Here is a 26,776-nt window from a genome sequence, read left to right on the forward strand (position 1 = left end):
ATTCGGTATTGATGGAATGAACCTCAAAATAATAAGAGATATTTTTGACAAACTCACAGCTAATATCATACTGAATGGGCAAAAACTGGAAAAATTCCCTTTGAAAACTGGCACAAGACAGGGATGCCCTCTCTCACCACACCTATTCAACATACTGTTGGAAGTTCTGGCTGTGGCAATCAGGCAAGAGAAAGAAATCAAGGGTATCCAGTTAGGAAAAGAAGAAGTCAAATTGTCCCTGTTTGCTGATGACATGATTGTATATTTAGAAAACCCCATCATCTCAGCCCAAAATCTCCTTAAGCTGATAAGCAACTTCAGCAAAGTCTCAGGACACAAAATTAATGTGTAAAAATCACAAGCATTCTTATACACCAGTAACAGACAAGCAGAGAGCCAAATCAGGAATGAACTTCCATTCACAATTGCTTCAAAGAGAATAAAATACCTAGGAATCCAGCTTACAAGGGATGTCAAGGACTTCTTCAAGGAGAACTACAAACCACTGCTCAATGAAATAAAAGAGGACAAAAACAAATGGAAGAACATACCATGCTCAAGAATAGGAAGAATCAATATCATGAAAATGGCCATACTGCCCAAGGTTATTTATAATTCAATGCCTACCCCATCAAGCTACCAATGACTTTCTTCACAGAATTGGAAAAAACTACTTTAAAGTTCATACAGAAACAAAAAGAGCCTGCATTGCCAAGACAATCCTAAGTCAAAAGGACAAAGCTGGAGGCACCACACTACCTGACTTCAAACTATACTACAGGCCTACAGTAACCAAAACAGCACGGTACTGGTACCAAAACAGAGATACAGTCCAATGGAACAGAACAGAGTCCTCAGAAATAATACCACACATCTACAGCCATCTGATCTTTGACAAACCTGACAAAAACAAGAATGGGGAAAGGATTTCCTATTTAATAAATGGTGCTGGGAAAATTGGCTAGGTATAAGTAGAAAGCTGAAACTGGATCCTTTCCTTACTCCTTATATGAAGATTAATTTAAGATGGATTAGAGACTTAAATGTTAGACCTAATACCCTAAAAACCCTAGAAGAAAATCTAGGTAGTACCATTCAGGACATAGACATGGGCAAGGACTTCATGTCTAAAACATCAAAAGCAATGGCAGCAATAGCCAAAATTGACAAATGGGAACTAATTAAACTAAAGAGCTTCTGCACAGCAAAAGAAATTACCATCAGTGAACAGGCAACCTACAGAATGGGAAAAAAATTTTTGCAATCTACTCATCTGACAAAGGGCTAATATCCAGAATCTACAAAGAACTCAAACAAATCTACAAGATACAAACAAACAACCCCATCAAAAAGTGGGCAAAGGATATGAACAGACATTTCTCAAAAGAAGACATTCATACAGCCAACAGACACATGAAAAAATGCTCATCATTACTCGCCATCAGAGAAATGCAAATCAAAACCACAATGAGATACCATCTCATACCAGTTAGAACGGCAATCATTAAAAAATCAGGAAACAACAGGTGTTGGAGAGGATGTGGAGCAACAGGAACACTTTTACACTGTTGGTGGGATTGTAAACTAGTTCAACCATTATGGAAAACAGTTCGGCAATTCCTCAAGGATCTAGAACTAGACGTACCATATGACCCAGCCATCCCACTACTGGGTATATATCCAAAGGATTATAAATTATTCTACTACAAAGACACATGGAGAAGTATGTTTATTGTGGCACTATTCACAATAGCAAAGACTTGGAATCAACCCAAATGTCCATCTGTGACAGACTGGATTAAGAAAATGTGGCACATGGAATTTGGGGGCGGAGCAAGATGGCTGAATAGGAACAGCTCCAGTCTCCAATTCCCAGCGTAAGTGACACAGAAGACCGGTGATTTCTGCATTTTCAACTGAGGTACTGGGGTCATCTCTCTAGGGAGTGCCGGACAATCGGTGCTGGTCAGCTGCTGCAGCCTGACCAGCGTGAGCTGAAGCAGGGCGAGGCATCGCCTCACCTGGAAGCGCAAGGGGGAAGGAAATCCGTTTTCCTAGCCAGGGGAACTGAGACACACAACACCTGGAAAATCGGGTAACTCCCACCCCAATACTGCGCTTTAAGGAAACAGGCACACCAGGAGAATATATCCCACACCTGGCCGGGAGGGTCCCACGACCACGGAGCCTCCCTCACTGCTAACACAGCAGTCTGCGGAGATCTATCCACAAGGTAGCAGCAAGGCTGGGGGAGGGGCGCCTGCCATTGCTGAGGCTTAAGTAGGTAAACAAAGCCGCTGGGAAGCTCGAACTGGGTGGAGCTCACAGCAGCTCAAGGAAACCTGCCTGTCTCTGTAGACTCCACCTCTGGGGACAGCCACAGCTGAGGTCCAATAGGGAAAGCAGCCGGGGCCGGTGCAGAGGCGAACGACTCTGTCTGACAGCTTTGGGGAGAGCCGTGGATCTCCCAATGCCGAGGTTGAGATCCGAGAACGGACAGACTGCCTGCTCAGGTGGGTCCCCGACCCCTGAGTAGCCTAGCTGGGAGACATCCCCCACTAGGGGCAGTCTGACACCCCACACCTCACAGGGTGGAGTCATCCCTGAGAGGAAACTTCCAAAGGAAGAATCAGACAGGTACACTCGCTGTTCAGCAATATTCTATCTTCGGCAACCTCTGCTGCTGATACTCAGGTAAACAGGGTCTGGAGTGGACCTCAAGCTATCTCCAACAGACCAACAGACAGTCCTTCTGACTGTCAGACGGAAAACTATCAAACAGGAAGGACACCTACACCAAAACTCCATCAGTACGTCACCGTCATCAAAGACCAGAGACAGATAAAACCACAAAGATGGGGAAGAAGAAGCAGGCAGAAAAGCTGGAAATGCAAAAAATAAGAGCGCATCTCCCCCTGCAAAGGAGCGCAGCCCATCGCCAGCAACGGATCAAAGTGGTCAGAGAATGACTTTGACAAGATGAGAGAAGAAGGCTTCAGCCCATCAAACTTCTCAGAGCTAAAGGAGGAATTACGTACCCAGCGCAAAGAAACTAAAAATCTTGAAAAAAGAGTGGAAGAATTGACAGCTAGAATAATTAATGCAGAGAAGATCATAAACAAAATGACAGAGATGAAAACCATGACAAGAGAAATACGTGACAAATGCAGAAGCTTCAGTAACCGACTCGATCAACTGGAAGAAAGAGTATCAGTGATTGAGGATCAAATGAATGAAATGAAGCTAGAAGAGAAATCAAAAGAAAAAAGAAGAAAAAGAAATGAACAAAGCCTGCAAGAAGTATGGGGTTATGTAAAAAGACCAAATCTACGTCTGATTGGGGTGCCTGAAAGTGAGGGGGAAAATGGAACCAAGTTGGAAAACACTCTTCAGGATATCATCCAGGAGACCTTCCCCAACCTAGTAGGGCAGGCCAACATTCAAATTCAGGAAATACAGAGAACGCACAAGATCTCCTCCAGAAGAGCACACTCCAAGACACATAATTGCCAGATTCACCACAGTTGAAATGAAATCAAAATCTTCAGGGCAGCCAGAGAGAAAGGTCGGGTTGCCCACAAAGGGAAGCCCATCAGACTAACAGCAGATCTCTCGGCAGAAACTCTACAAGCCAGAATAGAGTGGGGGCCAATATTCAACGTTCTTAAAGAAAAGAATTTTCAACCCAGAATTTCATATCCAGCCAAACTAAGTTTCATCAGTGAAGGAGAAATAAAATCCTTTACAGATAAGCAAATGCTTAGAGATTTTGTCACCACCAGGCCTGCCTTACAAGAGACCCTGAAGGAAGCCCTAAACATGGAAAGGAAAACGGTAACAGCCATTGCAAAAACATGCCAAAATGTAAACACCATCAAGGCTAGGAAGAAACTGCATCAACTAACGAGCAAAATAACCAGTTAATATCATAATGACAGGATCCAGTTCACACATAACCACATTAACCTTAAATGTTAATGGACTAAATGCTCCAATTAAAAGACACAGACTGGCAAACTGGATAAAGAGTCAAGACCCATCAGTCTGCTGTATTCAGGAGACCCATCTCACATGCAGAGACATACATAGGCTCAAAATAAAGGGAGGGAGGAAGATCTACCAAGCTAATGGAGAACAAAAAAAAGCAGGGGTTGCAATCCTAGTCTCTGATAAAACAGACTTTAAACCATCAAAGATGAAAAGAGACAAAGAAGGCCATTACATAATGGTAAAGGGATCAATTCAACAGGAAAAGCTAACTATCCTAAATATATATGCACCAATACAGGAGCACCCAGATTCATAAAGCAAGTCCTTAGAGACTACAAAGAGACTTAGACTCCCATACAATAATAATGGGAGATTTCAACACTCCACTGTCAACATTAGACAGATCAACGAAACAGAAAGTTAACAAAGATATCCAAGAATTGAACTCATCTCTGCACCAAGCGGACCTAATAGACATCTATAGAACTCTCCACCCCAAATCAACAGAATATACATTCTTCTCAGCACCACATCGCACTTATTCCAAAATTGACCACATAATTGGAAGTAAAGCACTCCTCAGCAAATGTCAAAGAACAGAAATTATAACAAACTGTCTCTCAGACCACAGTGCAATCAAACTAGAACTCAGGACTAAGAAACTCAATCAAAACCGCTCAACTACATGGAAACTGAACAACATGCTCCTGAATGACTACTGGGTACATAACGAAATGAAAGCAGAAATAAAGATGTTCTTTGAAACCAATGAGAACAATGATAAAACATACCAGAATCTCTGGGACACATTTCAAGCAGTGTGTAGAGGGAAATTTATAGCACTAAATGCCCACAAGAGAAAGCAGGAAAGATCTAAAATTGACACTTTAACAACACAATTAAAAGAACTAGAGAGGCAAGAGCAAACACATTCAAAAGCTAGCAGAAGGCAAGAAATAACTAAGATCAAAGCAGAACTGAAGGAGACAGAGTCACAAAAAACCATCCAAAAAATCAATGAATCCAGGAGTTGGTTTTTTGAAAAGATCAACAAAATTGACAGACCGCTAGCAGGACTAATAAAGAAGAAAAGAGAGAGGAATCAAATAGACGCAATAAAAAATGATAAAGGGGATATCACCACCGACCCCACAGAAATGCAAACAACCATCAGAGAATACTACAAATGCCTCTACACAAATCACCTAGAAAATCTAGAAGAAATGGATAATTTCCTGGACACTTACACTCTCCCAAGACTGAAACAGGAAGAAGTTGAATCCCTGAATAGACCAATAACAGGCTCTGAAATTGAGGCAACAATTAATAGCCTACCAACCAAAAAAAGTCCAGGACCAGATGGATTCACAGCTGAATTCTACCAGAGGTACAAGGAGGAGCTGGTACCATTCCTTCTGAAACTATTCCAATCAGGGAAAAAGAGGGAATCCTCCCTAACTCTTTTATGAGGCCAACATCATCCTGATACCAAAGCCTGGCAGAGACACAAAAAAAAAGAGAATTTTAGACCAATATCCCTGATGAACATCGATGCAAAAATTCTCAATAAAATACTGGCAAACCGGATACAGCAGCACATCAAAAAGCTTATCCAACATGATCAAGTGGGCTTCATCCCTGGGATGCAAGGCTGATTCAACATTGGCAAATCAATAAACGTAATCCAGCATATAAACAGAACCAAAGACAAGAACCACATGATTATCTCAATAGATGCAGCAAAGGCTTTTGACAAAATTCAACAGCCCTTTATGCTAAAAACGCTCAATAAATTCGGTATTGATGGAACGTACCTCAAAATAATAAGAGCTATTTATGACAAACCCACAGCTAATATCATACTGAATGGGCAAAAACTGGAAAAGTCCCTTTGAAAACTCGCACAAGACAGGGATGCCCTCTCTCACCACTCCTATTCAACATAGTGTTGGAAGTTCTGGCTAGGGCAATCAGGCAAGAGAAAGAAATCAAGGGTATCCAGTTAGGAAAAGAAGAAGTCAAATTGTCCCTGTTTGCAGATGCCATGATTGTATATTTAGAAAACCCCATTGTCTCAGTCCAAAATCTCCTTAAGCTGATAAGCAACTTCAGCAAAGTCTCAGGATACAAAATTAATGTGCAAAAATCACAAGCATTCTTATACACCAGTAACAGACAAGCAGAGAGCCAAATCAGGAATGAACTTCCATTCACAATTGCTTCAAAGAGATAAAATACCTAGGAATCCAGCTTACAAGGGATGTCAAGGACCTCTTCAAGGAGAACTACAAACCACTGCTCAGTGAAATCAAAGAGGACACAAACAAATGGAAGAACATACCATGCTCATGGATAGGAAGAATCAATATCGTGAAAATGGCCATACTGCCCAAGGTGATTTATAGATTCAATGCCATCCCCATCAAGCTACCAATGACTTTCTTCACAGAATTGGAAAAAACTGCTTTAAAGTTCATATGGAATCAAAAAAGAGCCCGCATTGCCAAGACAATCCTAGGTCAAAAGGACAAAGCTGGAGGCGTCATGCTACCTGTCTTCAAACTATACTACAAGGCTACAGTAACCAAAACAGCATGGTACTAGTACCACAACAGAGAAATAGACCAATGGAACAGAACAGAGTCCTCAGAAATACCCACACATCTACAGCCATCTGATCTTTGACAAACCTGACAAAACAAGAAATGGGGAAAGGATTCCCTATTTAATAAATGGTGCTGGGAAAATTGGCTAGCCATAAGTAGAAAGCTGAACCTGGATCCTTTCCTTACCCCTTATACGGAGATTAATTCAAGATGGATTAGAGACTTAAATGTTAGACCTAATACCATAAAAACCCTAGAAGAAAATCTAGGTAGTACCATTCAGGACATAGGCATGGGCAAGGACTTCATGTCTAAAACACCAAAAGCAACGGCAGCAAAAGCAAAATTGACACATGGGATCTAATTAAACTAAAGAGCTTTTGCACAGCAAAAGAAACTACCATCAGAGTGAACAGGCAACCTACAGAATGGGAGAAAATTTTTGCAACCTACTCATCTGACAAAGGGCTAATATCCAGAATCTACAAAGAACTCAAACAAATATACAAGAAAAAAACAAACAACCCCATCAAAAAGTGGGGAAAGGATATGAACAGACATTTCTCAAAAGAAGACATCCATACAGCCAACAGACACATGAAAAAATGCTCATCATCACTCGCCATCAGAGAAATGCAAATCAAACCACAATGAGATACCATCTCACACCAGTTAGAATGGCAATCATTAAGAAGTCAGGAAACAACAGATGTTGGAGAGGATGTGGAGAAATAGGAACAGTTTTACACTGTTGTTGGGATTGTAAACTAGTTCAACCATTATGGAAAACAGTATGGCGATTCCTCAAGGATCTAGAACTAGATGTACCATATGACCCAGCCATCCCACTACTGGGTATATACACAAAGGATTATAAATTACTCTACAACAAAGACACATGCACACGTATGTTTATTGTGGCACTATTCACAATAGCAAAGACTTGGAATCAACCCAAATGTCCATCTGTGACGGACTGGATTAAGAAAATGTGGCACATATACACCATGGAATACTATGCAGCCATCAAAAAGGATGAGTTTGCGTCCTTTGTAGGGACATGGATGCAGCTGGAAACCATCATTCTTAGCAAACTATCACAAGAAGAGAAAACCAAACACAGCATGTTCTCACTCATAGGTGGAACTGAACAATGAGATCACTTGGACTCGGGAAGGGGAACATCACACACTGGGGCCTATCAGGGGGAGGGGGGAGTAGGGAGGGATTGCACTGGGGAGTTATACATGATATAAATGTCATGCACATGTACCCTAGAACTGAACGTATAATAAAAAATAAAAAATAAAAAATAAATAAATAAATAAATAAAAAGAAAGAAAATGTGGCACGTATACAGTATGGAATACTATGCAGCCATAAAAAAGGATGAGTTTGCGTCCTTTGTAGGGACATGGATGCAGCTGGAAACCATCATTCTTAGCAAACTATCACAAGAAGAGAAAACCAAACACCGCATGTTCTCACTCATAGGTGGGAAATGAACAATGAGATCACTGGACTCGGGAAGGGGAACATCACACACTGGGGCCTATCATGGGGAGGGGGAGGGGGAGGGATTGCATTGGGGAGTTATACCTGATATAAATGATGAATTGATGCGTGCTGACGAGTTGATGGGTGCAGCACACCAAGATGGCACAAGTATACATACGTAAGAAATCTGCACGTTATGCACATGTAACCTAGAACTTAAAGTATAATAAAAATAAATAAATAAATAAATAAAAAAGATAAAAACCAAAAACTATTTTTACACCATCTTAAGATGGTGGGTTTTTTGATATAACACTAAGAAAAATTTCTTTTGCAGGCAAAATTGCTCACAAATACAAGTTAAGAGATGCTTGTGTCAATCTAATCAATCACCTTCCAGAATATTCTTTGGCTTAAAGGACTTCAAGACTATCTAGTTGTAACTTATAATAATTCTCTATCTATATAGTGTAAATCTGGGACTTTGGCAGTAAAGTTGACACAGTCTCATCAGTAACTGCTGACAGATGGAAGCAGGTAAACGTGTCTGGGTTTACTGCTTGGCTCGCTGCACAGACATAGAAACTCTGCCTACCACAGTGTGGACCTGCTCTTGAATAGAGAGAAGCAAGCCAATCCTGGAAGCACAGATAGATGAGTTCCCTTGAGCCTCCTCAGCGGAGAAAAAATAACCTGAAATCCTGCCTTAAAAAGGAGAGTATCCATTTTATAAGATAAGATTAGGGTCCACTCCCAAGACAAGGGTCAGCCGACAGACTTCATTCTGTTTAGGCTCTACTGCACATGATTCTTCTGCGTCTTGTAAAAGACAGTTTTGGAATCAGGCTCCAGGAATACATGTGAATTTAACCCAGCCAAAGGGACCACTCCTGAGTCCAAATTAGAGAGAACAAATGACTTGTCTGCCATAGGAATGTTTATTTGCAGTCTCAAAAATCATAGTTTTGGGGCTATACCAGCATTTTACAAATCTCATAGGTGAATCCCAATCATTTTATCAAGAAATAAAGAAATTTTTGTCTGTGAATGGGTGCAGAATTCTTGTGTTTTAAAGGGATACAGGATGGTGACCTCATATTTCACTATCTTGCTTTCATCATCCTCAATCTTATATTTTTAACAGTTAAAATGTTATTGTACAATGAACACAAAGGTTTGCCATTTAACTTAATATCAAAACTATTCACTCTGCACCACGTTTGACAATCAGCTATTTCTATGTGTGTGAGGGTGTATGTTTGCGTAGGGGTGTGATTGAGGTACATGATGCTAAGCCAGCACTAAAAGTAGAGCTTTTAAAACTTAATTTCTGGGAGGGTTTTGAAGCACCATTACAGAGACATACATCTTCTTAAACTCTTATCCAGAAATAACCTTACTTAATTCAGTTTTACTGAACTGAAAAATCTGTACCTTAATACTGTGTACAATCTTAATTTGTGAGGGTCTTTATCTATTATGCAAAATTTCACAATAAAGATTACTGCGTGGTATTTATACTCATAATGAAATTGTTTTTTCTTCACTGTTTCTCATATTATTTATTCTTCAACAATCATTCTATCTGTGATAGCTAACAGGTACATTGCCCCATTCACATATCGTTATTTTTAAAAGCCAAATGATAGTTTTCTAGCATTTACAATTTTCTTGGTTAAACTAACCCCTCCAGCTTTATTCAGGAGCTATTAAACATGGATAAGATAGAGTCTTGTTGCTATATGCTTTCAAGTGTAATTTCTCTTGAAATTTTCTCATCTAGAGTTTCCATGGTAAGTTGCTGAGAGGTATCACCTAGACATTTAAGTGCATTATTGGATACACTCCACTAAGGACTTGTCTTTCCTTTCTCCCCATCTTTATCATGGTTCCTGCTACAGCAAGGAGAAAGAGAGAAGAAAACGCAATAAATATACAATGAGAAAAACTCATGATAGCAAGACTTGCTGTGAGAGCTGCACTTCTTAATTCTTCCTCAGGAATTCTCTTCTCCTAGAACAGAAGGGACCCATCATAGAATCTTTGTGTTTCATGTCATTATTGGGAAATTCTAAGCAATGAGTTAGCAGAACAAGGACTATGGGTGGGCTGTCTACTAACAGTTTCTTGGTCAAGTTTGAGTTAGAAGGAACATCAGAAGACTAAACTGGGCTATGATGATGGCCACAGAGCATTGGAACCTTCTGCCACAAAAACATGAGTTAAGACTTATGCCTTAAGATCTCAGATGCCAAAACAAGGCTGACCTGGTGAGTCTCAGGATGAGAAAAATTATGGACCATGGGATGCCAGAGCACTATTCCTTGTGAGGCACAGGAGGGCACTGTGTGGGACTGGCTCAACTCACTTTTCTTCCTCTTGCTCAAGAAGAAAAAAAAAAAAAAAAAAAGGAAGACGTTTAAAGATGAAGACAACGGAGAACATCTGGATTAAGTCAGAAGGCGTAGTGGCTTGGCCATAGCCAAAACCAAAGTTAGCCCAGTGGACATGCTGTGCTCCAGGCTTCTGGCCACCAGCCTGTCCCTGGCCCATTGGTGTTCCCAATAAGTCAATATCCTGACCTTCTAAAGCAGAGTAAGGAAGTAGAATCCCTATCTTTATAGTCAGGTCCAGCCCAAGTGTGACCAGATATCAGTATGAAGCTTTTATCTTCAGACTTTTCTTTCAGAGTAGCACTAAGGCACTATTGTTGAGGTGGTTGTTCTAAGAATGAGCAACAGAGTAGCTAGCTCACTGGCCCTTTGAGGATGTAGCAGCTTCCATTAAGTTAATCAAGGTAATGCCTAGAACAAAGACGGGTAAGTAATGACCTGAAATTTATCCAAGAGGGAAGGAAGCTTCAAGGACAGTAGCCCCGACCCTCTGAGAATTCCTGAAACCTTGGAATTTTGGGAGCCAAGCAGAAATAGGTCTAATCAGTTCCAGGACAGGACACAGCATGTCCTGAGCAATGCTAAACCTTAAATGCTTGTGGTCTACCCACTATCCCACAACCACTTCTACAGGCCAAAGCAGAAAGGTAACCTGCCTCCTTGTTTCGACTGTGCTCTTCTCTGGCTTCTCAGTCCAACCTTAACAGACAGTTTCAGGCATAGGTCAGGGTACAGAAGCATTTCCACATAGAAGTCCTTACCCTATATCCACCAGACTGGGGCCTACAGGAGCAAGCATTACTGGCTACTGAATATACAAAAAGGCTGCATATATCTTTGGCTTTCACTCCTGCATGCATTGAATCCCTTCAGCCTTTAGGATTCATAAAAGCAGGATCCTACAGTTTTCGTGTCCTGGGTTCTTAAAGTTGTTTCATCTTTCTTCCAGCTGTGAAATTGTCCCTCTGCCAAAAGAATGTTCTAACAAATTTTTTCTTCCACCACCATCCTTGCACGTGTAAAACTTTATTCTGCCTGTCAGTCCTAAAATCTGACTTCACTATCAAAGCCTCTTTTGTCTATAAAGACTTCTTAATGTGTATCTTCTTGCAGTACCAGACACTGGCCATTCTTATCCTTGCCTTAAGATGCGAATTAAAGACTGCTGTGTCAGCCTTTCCCAATACAGCTTTAATCTCCACATGAGCAGGCCTGCTTTTTCAATGAATGACATTTTCTCCAGACCATAGGGACTTACCAGGTGAACAACCTCCCTTTGCTTCTGTAACCTATCTCACAAACTGTGTATGTAATCAAGAGCTCACAATGTTAAATTAAATTTCTTGTCTTGTACTTGTCTTTAGGGATCTCAGAGAATGGTAAACCACTTTCTGTAATCATGGGGTTCTTTAGAAAAAATACAAAATGAAACAAAAGAAACAAGGACACATCTTAGAATACTCTTTTTTAGCATATATGGGCAGGAATTAGACAACAAAGGACTTCAGAGGTCTTGCTGCTCATCTGGGTCCACTGCTTGGGTCCAATCAGGTTATATTCCCAGTCTTGTTGCAGTGACTTCATGTCCTATGAAAGCCTGACCCATGACCACTCTGCTCTGAGGTCTTGAGCTGCTTTCAAAAAAAAAAAAAAAAAAAAAAAAGACATTCTGGTGGAATAAATATTCAAATGTTATGCCTACCAAATAGATTGACCTGGAGTTTGACTGTACATACCTATGACCAAAAAAGACTAGAACGGTCATGAGTCTGGGTGTCTGGGTTTTGTACTCTCAGACCAAACAACACTAATCTTAGAGAATTTGTTCAGAAACAGGGAGGCCTAGCTGTATGATTCAAGCGAGTATATAATAAGAAAAGTTAAGGACTCTAGAGAAGGGAATGGTAGAGGCATATTATCCCTTTGCAGGCAGCAGGTTATTTTGGGGTGGTTGCCAGCATCCTTCCCAACCCTGCCGAGCTGGGCAATTGGAACAAGGCAGGACAAGCAGATGTGTTATCTATTTCATAAAGGCTATACCTGGATAGAAAAGAGAGCCAAGGTCTGAAAACAGATTTGTCCAGATAACGTCTTGGTCATTTGTGGTAGAAAGCTGTTGGGGCAAATGTCAAAGGTAGGTGTAGGACCCTACCACAGTGGCTACCTACCAGGTCTCATCCCTATAAACATAATACTTTTCAATATAGTCATGTGCCAAATGACTAAGCTCAACGATTGGAATATATACAATGGTGGTCTCATAAGGTTATAATGCAACTGAAAAATTCCTATTGTTTAGCAATGACATAGTGGCTCTGAAGAGCATCACATCCCTCAAGTTTTTGTGGTGACACTGGTGTAAACAAGCAATTGCACTGCCAATTGTGTGAGTCTAACACACATATTACATACATACCATACATAATTCTTCATAATGATAACAACCATCCATGTACTGGTATGTATTCTACTGACTATACTGTATTTTCACTATTATTTAGCATATACTCCTACTCTTTACAAAAAAAAAAAAAAAAGCTAAGTATAAGACATAATAGGAGATATTCCAGAAAGGAAATATTTCAGTAGGAGGCATTGTTAACATAGGAGGTGACCCCTCCATGTGTGTTACTGCCCTGTAGACATTCAGTGGAACAAGATGTGGAGGGGGTGATGATAATATTGAAGACCCTGTCTCTGCATAATAAAAGGCAAATGTGTGTGCTCATGCTTTATGTTTTTAAAATTATTTAAATGGAAAAAATTAAGTAACGGTTATAAGAGCAGCTATAAGCTTATATTATTGAATATAAAATTAATGTTTATTCATGTGTACAATATATTTGTTTTAATCTACATTTCATTTAAAAAGGGTCAAGGCTGGGCATGGTGGCTCATGCCCACAGTCCCAGCAGTTGGGGAGGTTGAGTTGAGGAATGCTTGTGCATAGGTGTTCAAGAACAGTTTGGGAAGCAGGACAAGGTCCTATTTCTACAAAAATTACAATAATTAGCCAGTATGTGACTGTAATTCCAGCTACTCAGGAGGCTGAACCTGGTAGCTGAGGCTGCAGTGGGCTATGACTGCATCTGTGTACTGCAGCTTGGTTGACGAAATGAGACTCTACCTTAAAAACAAAATAAAAACACCCTGAATAAAACTTTTAAAAAGAAAAAATAGGGGTTGTGCCCACTTAGGCCAAATAGGAATAGCACTGGCCTCCAGCTCTCAGTGTGAGCGATACAGAAGACAGGTGATTTCTGCATTTTCAACTAAGGTGCAGACTGACACCACACACCTCACAGGGCGGGGTACATCCTTGAGATGAAGCTTCTAGAGCAAGAATCAGACAGCAATACTCACTGTTCAGCAATATTCTATCTTCTGCAGCCTCCGCTGTTGATACCGAGGCAAACAGGATGGAGTGGACCTCAAGCAAACTCCAACAGACCTACAACTGAGGGCCCTGACTGTTAGAAGGAAAACTAACAAACAGAAAGGACACCCACATCAAAACCCCATCAGTACATCACCATCATCAAAGACCAAAGGCAGATAAAACCACAAAGATGGGGAAAAAGCAGTGAAGAAAAGCTGAAAATTCAAAAAGTCAGAGTGCATCTCCCCCTCCAAAGGAACGCAGCTCATCGCCAGCAACAGAACAAAGCTGGACGAAGAATGACTTTGATGAGTTGAGAGAAGAAGGCTTCAGTAGATCAAACTTCTCAGAGCTAAAGGGGGAACTACATAACCAGGGAAAAGAAACTAAAAACCTTGAAAACAGAATGGATAAATGGATAACTAGAATAATCGATGCAGAGGAGACCTTAAAAGAACTGATAGAGATGAAAACCATAACACGAGAACTACGTGACAAATACGCAAGCTTCAGGAACTGACTTGGTCAACTGTAAGAAAGAGTATCAGTGATTGAAGATCAAATGAATGAAATGAAGCAAGAAGAGAATTGTAGAGAAAAAAGAGTAAAAAGCAACGAACAAAGTCTCCAAGAAATACGGAATTATGTGAAAAGACCAAATCAACATCTGATTGGTGTGCCTGAAAGTCACAGGGAAAATGGAACCAAGTTGGAAAACACTCTGCAGGATATCAACCAGGAAAACTTCCCCAACATAGTAAGGCAGGCAAACATTCAATTTCAGGAAATACAGAGAATGCCACAAAGATACTCCTCGAGAAGAGCAACTCGAAGACACAAAATTGTCAGATTCGCCAAAGTTGAAATGAAGGAAAAAAATGTAAAGGGCAGCCAGAGAGAAAGGTCAGGTTATATACAAAGGGAAGCCCATCAGACTAACAGCACATCTCTCCTCAGAAACTCTCCAAGTCAGAAGAGAGTGTGGGCCAATATCCAACATTCTTAAAGAAAAGAATTTTCAATCCAGAATTTCATATCCAGCCAAACTAAGTTTCATCAGTGAAGGAGAAATAAAATCCTTTACAGACAAGCAATGCGTAGAGATTTTGTCACAACCAGGCCTGCCCTACAAGAGATCCTGAAGGAAGCACTAAACATGGAAAGGAACAACTGGTACCAGCCATTGAAAAAACAAGTCAAAATGTAAAGTCCACTGATGCTGAGAAGAAACTGCATCAACGAGTGAGTAAAATAACCAGCTAATATCATAATGACAGGATCAAGTTAACACATAACAACATTAACCTTAAATGTTAACCTTAATGGACTAAATGGTCCAATTAAAAGACACAGACTGGCAAATTGGTAAAGAGTCAAGACCCATCAGTCTGCTGTATTCAGGAGACCCACCTCACATGCAGACACACATAGGCTGAAAATAAAGGGATGGCGGAAGATCCACCAAGCAAATGGAAAACAAACAAACAAACAAAAAGCAGGAGTTGCAATCCCAATTTCTGATAAAACAGACTTTAAACGATGAAAGATCAAAAGAGACAAAGAAGGTCGCTACATAATGGTAAAGGGATCAATTCACCAGGAAGGACTAACTATCCTAAATACATATACACCAATACAAGAGCACCCAGATTCATAAAGCAAGTCTTTGGTGACTTACAAAGGCACTTAGACTCCCATACAATAATAATGGGAGACTTTAACACTCCACTGTCAACATTAGACAGATCAACGAGACAGAAAGTTAACAAGGATATCCAGGAATTGAACTCAGCTCTGCACCAAGAGGACCTAATAGACATCTACAGAACTCTCCACCCAAAATCAACAGAATATACATTCTTCTCAGCACCACATTGCACTTATTCCAAAATTGACCACATAGTGGGAAGTAAAGCACTCCTCAGCAAATGTAAAAGAACAGAAATTATATCAAACTGTCTCTTAGACCACAGAGCAATCAAACTAGAACTCAGGACTAAGAAACTCAATCAAAACCACTTAACTACATGGAAACTGAACAACATGCTCCTGAATGACTACTGGGTACATAATGAAATGAAGGCAGAAATAAAGATGTTCTTTGAAGCCAATGAGAACAAAGATACAACATACCAGAATCTCTGGGACACATTTAAAGCAGTGTGTAGAGGGAAATTTATAGCACTAAATGCCCACAAGAGAAAGCAGGAAAGATCTAAAATTGACACCCTAACATCACAATTAAAAGAACTAGAGAAGCAAGAGCAAACACATTCAAAAGCTAGCAGAAGGCAAGAAATAACTAAGATCAGAGCAGAACTGAAGGATATAGAGATACAAAAAACCCTCCCCAAAAAATCAGTGAATCCAGGAGCTGATTTTTTGAAGTGATCAACAGAATTGACAGACTGCTAGCAAGACTAATAAAGAAGAAAAAAGAGGAGAATCAAATAGACGTAATAAAAAATGATAAAGGATTATCACCACCGACCCCACAGAAATACAAACTACCATCAGAGAATAAACAACTCTATGCAAATAAATGAGAAAACCTAGAAGAGATGGATAATTCCTGGACACTTACACTCTCCCAAGACTAAACCAGGAAGAAGTTGAATCCTGAATAGACCAATAGCAGGCTCTGAAATTGAGGCAAAAATAAATAGCCTATTAACCAAAAAAAGTCCAGGACCAGACGGATTCACAGCTGAATTCTACCAGAGGTACAAGTAGGAGTTAGTACCATTCCTTCTGAAACTATTCCAAAAAACATAAAAACAAGGAATCCTCCCTAACTCATTTTATGAGGCCAACACCATCCTAATACCAAAGCTAACAGAGATACAACAAAAAAAGAGGATTTTAGACCAATATCCCCGATGAACATCGATGCAAAATTCTCAATACAATACTGGCAAACTGAATCCAGCAGCACATCAAAAAGTTTATCCACCATGATCAAGTGGGCTTCATCCCAGGGATGCAAGGCTGGTTCAACATATGTAAATCAATAAATGTAATCCAGCACATAAACAGAACCAAAGACAAAAAACACATGATTATCTCAATAGATGCAAAAAAGGCTTTTGACAAAATTCAACATCACTTCATGTTAAAAACTCCCAATAAATTCGGTATTGATGGAACGTATCTCAAAATAGTAAGAGCTATTTATGACAAACCCATAGCCAATATCATACTGAATGGGCAAAAACTGGAAGTATTCCTTTGAAAACGGGCACAAGACAGGGATGCCCTCTCTCACCACTCCTATTCAACATAGTGTTGGAAGTTCTGGCTGGGGCAATCAAGCAAGAGAAAGAAAGAAAGGGTATTCAGTTAGGAAAAGAAGAAGTCAAATTGTCCCTGTTTGCAGATGACATGATTGTATATTTAGAAAACCCCATCATCTCAGTCCAAAATCTCCTTAAGCTGATAAGCAACTTCAGCAAAGTCTCAGGATACAAAATCAATGTGCAAAAACCACAAGCATTCTTGTACACCAGTAACAGACAGAGAGCCAAATCACAAATGAACTCCCATTCACAACAGCCTCAAAGAGAATAAAATAACTAGGAATCCAACTTACAAGGGATATAAAGGACCTCTTCAAGGAGATCTACAAACCACTGCTCAGTGAAATGAAAGGACACAAACAAATCGAAGAACATACCACGCTCATGGATAGGAAGAATCAACATTGCGAAAATGGCCATACTGCCCAAGGTAATTTCTAGATTCAATGCCATCCCCATTAAGCTACCAATGACTTTCTTGACAGAATTGGAAAAAAACTGCTCTAAAGTTCATATGGAACGAAAAGAGACCTCACATTGACAAGACAATCCTAAGTCAAAACAACAAAGCTGGAGGCATCATGCTACCTGACTTCAAACTATACTACAAGGCTACAGTAACCAAGACAGCATGGTACTGGTACCAAAACAGAGATGTAGACCAATGGAACAGAACAGAGTCCTCAGAAATAATATCACACATCTACAGCCATCTGATTTTTGACAAATCTGATAAAAAGAAGAAATGGGGAAAGGATTCTCTATTTAATAAGTGGTGCTGGGAAAATTGGCTAGCTGTAAGTAGCAAGCTGAAACTGCATCCTTTCCTTACTCCTTATACGAAAATTAATTCAAGATGGATTAGAGACTTAAATGTTAGACCTAATACCATAAAAACCCTAGAAGAAAATCTAGGTAGTACCATTCAGGACATAGGCATGGGCAAGGACTTCATGTCTAAAACACCAAAAGCAACGGCAGCAAAAGCCAAAATTGACAAATGGGATCTAATTAAACTAAAGAGCTTCTGCACAGCAAAAGAAACTACCAACAGAGTGAACAGGCAACCTATAGAATGGGAGAACATATTTGCAATCTACCCATCTGACAAAGCGCTAATATCCAGAACCTATAAAGAACTCAATCAAATTTACAAGAAAAACAAACAACCCCAGCAAAAAGTGGGCAAAGGATATAAACAGACACTTCTGAAAAGACACTGATAGAGCCAAGAGACACATGAAAAAATGCTCATCATCACTCACCATCAGAGAAATGCAGATCAAAACCACAATGAGATACCATCTCGCACCAGTTAGAATGGCAATCATTAAAAAGCCAGGAAACAGCAGGTGCTGGAGATGTGGAGGAATAGGAACACTTTTACACTGTTGGTGGCAATGTAAACTAATTCAACCATTGTGGAAAACAGTATGGCAATTCCTCAAGGATCTAGAACTAGAAACACACTTTGACCCAGCCATCCCATTACTGGGGATATACCCAAAGGATTATAAGTCATGCTGCTATAAAGACATAAGCGCACTTATGTTTATTGTGGTACTATTCACAATAGCAAAGACTTGGAATCAACCCAAATGTCCATCTGTGACAGACTGGATTAAGAAACTGTGGCACATATACACCATGGAATACTATGCAGCCATAAAAAAGGATGAGTTCGTGTCCTTTGTAGGGACATAGATGCAGTTGGAAGCCATCATTCTCAGCAAACTATCACTAGAACAAAAAACCAAATACCGCATGTTCTCACTCATAGGTGGGAAGTGAACAATGAGATCACTTGGACAAAGAAAGGGGATCATCACACATTGGGTCCTATTTTGGGGAGAAAAGGGGAGGGATAGCATTAGGAGATATACCTAATGTAAATGACAAGTTAATGGGTGCAGCACACCAACATGCCACATGTATACATATGTAACAAACCCACACATTGTGCACTTGTACCCTAGAACTTAAAGTATAATAAAAAAAATAAAATTTGAAAAATCTAAACTTGAAACAAAAATTAAAAGTTTGTAAAGTAAAATGTTATAGTAGCAGAGGTTATTTTACTATTAAAGAGAGGTAGTTTTTATAAATTTATACAGTCTAAGCATATAATATAATGTCATAGTAGTTTACAGTAATGTCCTTGGCCTTTATATTAATTTGCCACTCACTGACTCATCCAGAACAATTGTCAGTCATAAAATCTGCATTTTAGGACATGCATTTAAGTATGTTCCCTACACAGTTATATGACATTATACCCCTTCCAAAATATTTTTACTGTACCTTTTCAGTATTTACATATGTCTAGAAAATAAATACCACTGTTTTAACTGCCTATAATATTTAGCATAGTCACCTGCTATGTAAGTTCATAGTCTACAGATCTATACCATATATCGTGGTATACCACATAGTGTAAGCTATCCTGTCTTGTTTGTGAATGTTCACTCTAAAATGTTCAGCTAATTACAGAATTGCTCCACAATATATTAAAGTCATTAATTGATGCTTGAGTGTATTTTAACTAGCATGAATTGGGAGGAATAACAAGAGTGAGAGAATTTTGTCTTACCTCCTCCCTTAGCACATACACTAGCTGTAAATTCAGGGAAGTTAATTTGTCATGTTATCCCTTCTGTGATCATTTCTCATTGATGTAGTAAAAAGAAATAAAGAATGTGGAAGGACCTAGTAAAGGAACATGATGCAACCACACTTGAATTATAGTATCAACAGATGTGGCTCCTCCTCCAGCAGCATAGTATAAAACATGTTGCCTTGTCTTCTTTGACAGAAACATGAATTTAATATTGACCAGCTGTAGTCAGTAGTCAGTCATGAATACTAGTACTACTTCCAGACACCCATTCACTTTGTATTTACTTTGGAAGTAATTTGCATTTTGCACTTACATTGTATATGCAATTCCACGGCTATGCTTGATACTTACTGAATTTGTTGCAAACCTTGTTTCAAAGGAAATGTTGATAACATGCACTAGCTCAAGTATAGAGTTGAGCTGCTTTATTCTGCTCGTGTTTTTACTACATTATTTCCAACCTCTTCTTGTGTTCTTGTACTCCTTGATTTAAAAAAGAAAAAAAATTAGGATGCAGAATATTGCCATGTAACAGGGATTTCTTGAGTTATACTGTGTTCCCTAGTTTATCCTTTTTCTTAACTCCAAGTTTCTAATATTAGATATCTGCCTCTCTACCAAGTGGAGCATTAGAATCTCAGAAGCTTCTCTAGGCCACAGGTTATACGCCATTGGACTTTATTGACTTTCTCTGAGTACAGAGTTAAAGGCTGTTATGAAATAGAGAATAGTTTAGGTATTACCATAGTACTCAGTTCAATGTGATATTTGTGGACATTTAGAAAACAAAAAGTTACGATACAAAAAATGTCAGAATTATTGTTTCTGACTCACAGGCTAGTTCTGTCTTCCCTTTACATAACTATGGTGGTATCTGCAAAGAAAAAATAGTGAAACTCTGAGAGACATATGGTTGTAGGATATCATGCTAAATATGCTTAGAAGAGTCTAGACAATGTATAGCACAGTTCCTGTATCTAACTCTACCTGTGATGTAAATAGTATGGAAATAAGTTATTTCTTGTCCAGATTGGTATCTTCTGCATTTTTGAGCAGTGTCACTGTAGAGCCCGGAGAAATTCACATGGTAAAGGGTGAGTAAGGCCAGATAACATGTTACTAAATACTCAAATATGTTTCTCTGGCCTAGTGTCATGCCTGGAACCATTCACATCACCTAAAAGAAAAAAGCCAGATTTTAGCTGTGTATTGGTTTTAACCATTCTCCTGTTCATTCCCTTTCATTTTATAACCAATCTGAACATATTCTGGCCTTTGTCCCTAAAAATGTCAGATAATTGCAGACTATGTCCTCCTGCTTCTGCTCTAGCAGAGTGAGGCCATCATTCACACTTTAGACTATCTGCTGTTTTAATAGAACTGTGTATGGGATGTCTGCACTGAAACTTCTTTATTACATGCCACAGAGGGCACCTTCACAGACTTGTCCACATGCTCAGTATAGTGAGTATGAGTGGATTATTTTAATCCATGCCTCTGGGTCATTTGGAAAGTTGACATTGTCTGTCTGGTTTCAGCACCAAAGGCTTTTACATGGCTGTAATTTTGATGTGAGTCTTTGCCAAGATGCTCAGTGCCTCATGCCAATGCTTATTTATGTGTTGTACATGTGCACATGTGACTCATACACAGTGGTAGTAAGAATCAAAAAACAGGCCGGGCGCGGTGGCTCAAGCCTGTAATCCCAGCACTTTGGGAGGCCGAGACGGCGGATCACGAGGTCAGGAGATCGAGACCATCCTGGCGAACACGGTGAACCCCGCCTCTACTAAAAAAATACAAAAAACTAGCCGGGCGAGGTGGCGGGCGCCTGTAGTCCAGCTACTCGGGAGGCTGAGGCAGGAGAATGGCGTAAACCCGGGAGGCGGAGCTTGCAGTGAGCTGAGATCCGGCCACTGCACTCCAGCCCGGGCGATAGAGCGAGACTCCGTCTCAAAAAAAAAAAAAAAAAAAAGAATCAAAAAACAAAGTGAAACCCCATAAAATCGATGTGGACTTTGAAACTACTGCAGTATTACTGCATTAATGTGATTAGTAGCATACCAAGAAGCAGTATAAATAGGTAAAAGCTCTATTCAACTCTGTTGTAACAACTTAAACCTCCATATGTAAATGAAAGGGCATAGCAACGCTTTAATACGTTATTATTATGGTCACTTAAATTTGAATTTAATGAAAATGTTTATGTTACAATTTTTTTAAGCGACTTATAAACGTAAAAAAAAATCTTACTTCTTTGATTGTATAAAAACAGCTGGATGGTGGTGGCTGGCTACAGGCCAAAATTTCTCAACCCCTTGTCTGAGGAATGAATAAATGCATAACTATATTTCAATAAATATGTTTCACAATTTGGTATTTCTTTTGCCTTGGTACTTTGTGCTTTAGTGTTAAAAGTCTTATAAAACAACTAAATAGGTTTGTCTTTGTGTGTGTTTTTTTTTGGAAATTTCTCTTTTTCCTCCTCCCTTAATAACTAAACCTTATTTGTCCTCCAGTTTTCCAGATGATGATAATTACCTGATGTCAATATGTTTTGTCTTTCAATATTTTATCTCATATAATCTTTCCTTATCTCTATACTTTCACAACTGTTAAGGATATGACCTTAATATTCCACAACTATTTCCTCTAATTATGTACATATAATAAAATTCTAACATATAGTAAAATGTATGCATTGACATCTGTTCCACAATTACTTTTTATATGTTCCTGTGTCCCAGCACTGCCCAGTCATGCCTGTATTCTCGTCTTCAATAATACGCTGTGCTTCCTCCATTACTGCCAACACGTGATGTATAAATAACTAATACACAAATGAGTCAATGATGGATTCTGCTTGTTTACTCGTCACCAAATTATTTATTTTTCACTGCAGACTAAATACTGTTAGCCATAACCCTTCTAGAAGCAAAGTCATCATTTTATATATCCAGTTATATTTAAAGGAAGTCAAACAGATTTTAGTCAGTAAATGAAAGGGCACAGCAATGCTTTAATATAATATATAATATGCTCAACACATGTCTCAGATGAAATAGAACCTTTGGCTGTGCAACCCCAAGTCCAGCACTGAATTTGGAACTCTGGGATGTAAATTCCTATTTGCACTTGAATGATAATTCCTGCACCTCAACCCTCTTCAGTTTCATACTGTGAGGGTCTTTTCCTCATCCAACAACCTGAAATAAAAATTGTGTGTTACTTCCTCCCACAGTCAATTTTTTTTTATGACAAACTCCCGCCCAGCAATACTTCAACATATTGCTTCATACAGGTAAATTGCCAAAATTAGACATTTACCCATTTTTTTCTTTCAAAGTTCAAACAGAATTTTTTTTTTATCATTTAGCCTTTCCTGCTTCTGATAGCCCAGAAGATTCATCACCAGGCATCTATTGGCCACTGATGAGAAAAAACCTTGCTACTATTGACCTTCAAGGTGCAACTGCTGTCTGAATTTTCTCATTCACTCTCACTGCTGTGTTGCCAAATGGCATCACCAGACATATCATACCCATTTAGAATATGACTATCTGGAAGTCTTTTGCCCTCTTCCCATTCAGGGTGATGGCTCCTTCTCTGGAAGAGGTGATAGAGAAGAGAAACTAGAGACAAATTATAAAAAGGGGAACCAGTTAAATGAAGCCTTAACTCCATTCTGTGAGAGCTACTCTTTTTACCAGTCTCTTCCACAAATGCTCTCTAAATTTTGTTACGAGAAGGTAGCAACCTCAATGTCAGAGTTCAAGGTGTTATTATTGGGAATTTCCATTATGGGTAAAAGTGATGGGTTAGAAGGACTATAAGTGGGCTGTTTACTTAGAGTAAGTGTGTCAAATTGGGGTCAGACAGAGCAGTATGGAGCTGAACTGGGCCATGTTGATGACAGCAGAAAGTCAGAGTCTCCTGGTACAACCGTGTGAGCATGGCAACTGTCTTGGGCTCTCTGAAACAAATCCAAAACTTGCCTGGTGAGTTACTAGATGACAGACTATGGGGACTCTGTACAGCCAGAGCACTCTTCAACCTGGAATACAAAACAGGGAACTGTAAAATGTGGCTTTTTGTACTCTTTTCCTCAATGATTACAGGCAATAACAACTGGCTTATAGCCAAAAGATAGACGATAACAATTTCTGACAAGGATGTGGAGAAAGAGGCACTAACAATTGGCTTACAGCTAAAAGGATGTGGGGAAAGACAGGCAATAAAATTGGCTTATAGACAAAAAACAGGCAATAACAATTTCTGACAAGGATGTGGAGAAGATGGAACTTTGTATGAACAGTTTGGAGGTCCCTCAAAAAACTAACAAGAGATACCACATGGTCAACTAATCCCATTGCTGGGTATAAACTCAAAAGAAAGAAAATCAGTGTGCTGAAGAGTTTCTTGCAACACTATTCACCATTGCTAATATTTGAAAGTAACCTGTGGCTATCAACAGATAAACTTCTATTATAAGTTGATATAAGACTCACACAGATCCTTCAGCAACTATTCCATCAAATACATTGTCATTATGGGAAATAACAGCTGCACACCTGTCATTAAAAGGTGTAAGACTACTCCACATCTGTTTTACTTGAAAAGCTTTCAGTAAGACAAGGTGTGAAGGTGAAAGATGACTATATTGACATGCTAACACAGCACAGGCCTAGTACAATACGTATGTTGTAGCTCAGTTTTTATAATGTCGTAAATGTAAAAATTTTTTAAAACCTTTTATAAGAATACACAGAAATAAGATATTGTTTGTGCACCAGTACAATATTCTTGTATTATAATTTTAAGCTAAACGTATTAGAAAATAAATTTTAAGAGAAATTCCAAGTTTATGGAGTGAAAAATCTGTAGTACTTGGTAACTTTTTGATTGAAGAAAGACACTTTTTAAGATAAAGTTAATGAAGTCTGAATACATAGTATGTATAATCTGCAGTAGTGTACCTCAGGGCACTGGGCCTTCATATTCGTTTATCATTCACTCACTGACTTACCAAGAACATGTTTCGGTCCTGCAATCTTCCCTCACTGTAAGTACTCTATATAGGTGTATCATATTTTACATCCTACATGTTTACTGTACTTTTAAATTTTACATGTTTAGATGTAAAAATATTATTTTGTCATAACTAGCTTCAATATTTAGTATACTAGGAATAGCATTGAAACCTACAATGAATAGGCTATAGGTTATAACTTTGGCATGCAGTAGACTATATTATTTGTGAAAGTAAACTATAAATTGTTCACTCAATAATGTAATTGCCAAAAAAAAAAAAAAAGTCTTTAAATCATTAACAAATGCTTTAAAGTATTTATAATTAGTTTGCACTGGTAGTGACAATGGGAGAGGGGTAAGCTTGTCTTACTTTCTCTTTCAAGACACACAGTTTCTGTGGCCCCAGAGTACTTAATTTATATTACTTATTTTCTTAGATGATGCATTACTGGGTTTTTTTTTTTTTTTTTTATTACTATCACTGTTATTTTATTGAGAATGTTTCTGAAGATTTTCTTTCTTTCTTTACTTTTATTATACTTCAAGTTCTACGGTACATGTGCATAACATGCAGGTTTGTTACATATGTATACTTGTGCCATCTTGGTGTGCTGCACCCATCAACTCGTCAGCACCCATCAATTCATCATTTATATCAGGTATAACTCCCCAATGCAGTCCCTCCCCTCCCTCCCCATGATAGGCCCGTGTGTGATGTTCCCCTTCCTGAGTCCAAGTGAGCTCATTGTTCAGTTCCCACCTATGAGTGAGAACATGCGGTGTTTGGTTTTCTCTTCTTGTGATAGTTTGCTAAGAATGATGGTTTCCAGCTGCATCCATGTCCCTACAAAGGACGCAAACTCATCCTTTTTGATGGCTGCATAGTATTCCATACTGTATACGTGCCACATTTTCTTAATCCAGTCTGTCACAGATGGACATTTGGGTTGATTCCAAGTCTTTGCTATTGTGAATTGTGCCGCAATAAACATACGTGTGCATGTGTCTTTGTTGTAGAATAATTTATAATCCTTTGGGTATATACCCAGTAGTGGGATGGCTAGGTCACATGGTACATCTAGTTCTAGATCCTTGAGGAATCGCCATACTGTTTGCCATAATGGTTGAACTAGTTTACAATCCCACCAACAGTGTAAAAGTGTTCCTACTTCTCCACATCCTCTCCAACACCTGTTGTTTCCTGATTTTCTAATGATTGCCATTCTAACTGGTGTGAGATGGTATCTCATTGTGGTTTTGATTTGCATTTCTCTGATGGCGAATGATGATGAGTTTTTTTCATGTGTCTGTTGGCTGTATGAATGTCTTCTTTTGAGAAATGTCTGTTCATATCCTTTCCCCACTTTTTGATGGGATTGTTTGTTTTTTTTCTTGTAAATTTGTTTGAGTCCTTTCTAGGTTCTGGATATTAGCCCTTTGTCAGGTGGGTAGATTGCAAAATTTTTTTCCCACTCTGTAGGTTGCCTGTTCACTCTGATGGTAGTTTCTTTTGCTGTGCAGAAGCTCTTTAGTTTAATTAGATCCCATTTGTCAATTTTGGCTTTTGTTGCCGTTGTTTTTGGAGTTTTAGACATGAAGTAGTTGCCCATGCCTATGTCCTGAATGGTACTACCTAGATTTTCTTCTAGGATTTTCATGGTATTAGGTCTAACATTTAAGTCTCTAATACATCTTGAATTAATCTTCGTATAAGGAGTAAGGAAAGGATCCAGTTTCAGCTTTCTACTTATGGCTAGCCAATTTTCCCAGCACCATTTATTAAATAGGGAATCCTTTCCCCATTTCTTGTTTCTCTCAGGTTTATCAAAGATCAGATGGCTGTAGTTGTGTGGTATTATTATTGAGGACTCTGTCCTGTTCCATTGGTCTATATCTCTGTTGTGGTACCAGTACCATGCTGTTTTGGTTACTGTAGCCTTGTAGTATAGTTTGAAGTCAGGTAGCGT

The 26,776-nt window shown here is 39.1% G+C and overlaps 1 long non-coding RNA gene across 2 annotated transcripts in view; it reads right to left on the reverse strand.

Moving 5' to 3' along the window:
- LOC117090666 overlaps nucleotides 1-20,250 on the reverse strand; it is a 66,814-nt gene extending 46,564 nt beyond the window's left edge. For both annotated transcript variants that reach the window (XR_004440089.1, XR_004440099.1), the window contains exon 1: nucleotides 20,130-20,250. This is a non-coding gene — a long non-coding RNA (uncharacterized LOC117090666). The remainder of the gene's footprint in view (nucleotides 1-20,129) is intronic.
- Nucleotides 20,251-26,776: the final 6,526 nt, after the last annotated feature.

The sequence above is a fragment of the Trachypithecus francoisi genome, unplaced genomic scaffold (genome assembly GCF_009764315.1).
Source record: "Trachypithecus francoisi isolate TF-2019V2 unplaced genomic scaffold, Tfra_2.0 Contig00084, whole genome shotgun sequence".
In the NCBI taxonomy this organism is placed as follows: domain Eukaryota; kingdom Metazoa; phylum Chordata; class Mammalia; order Primates; family Cercopithecidae; genus Trachypithecus; species Trachypithecus francoisi.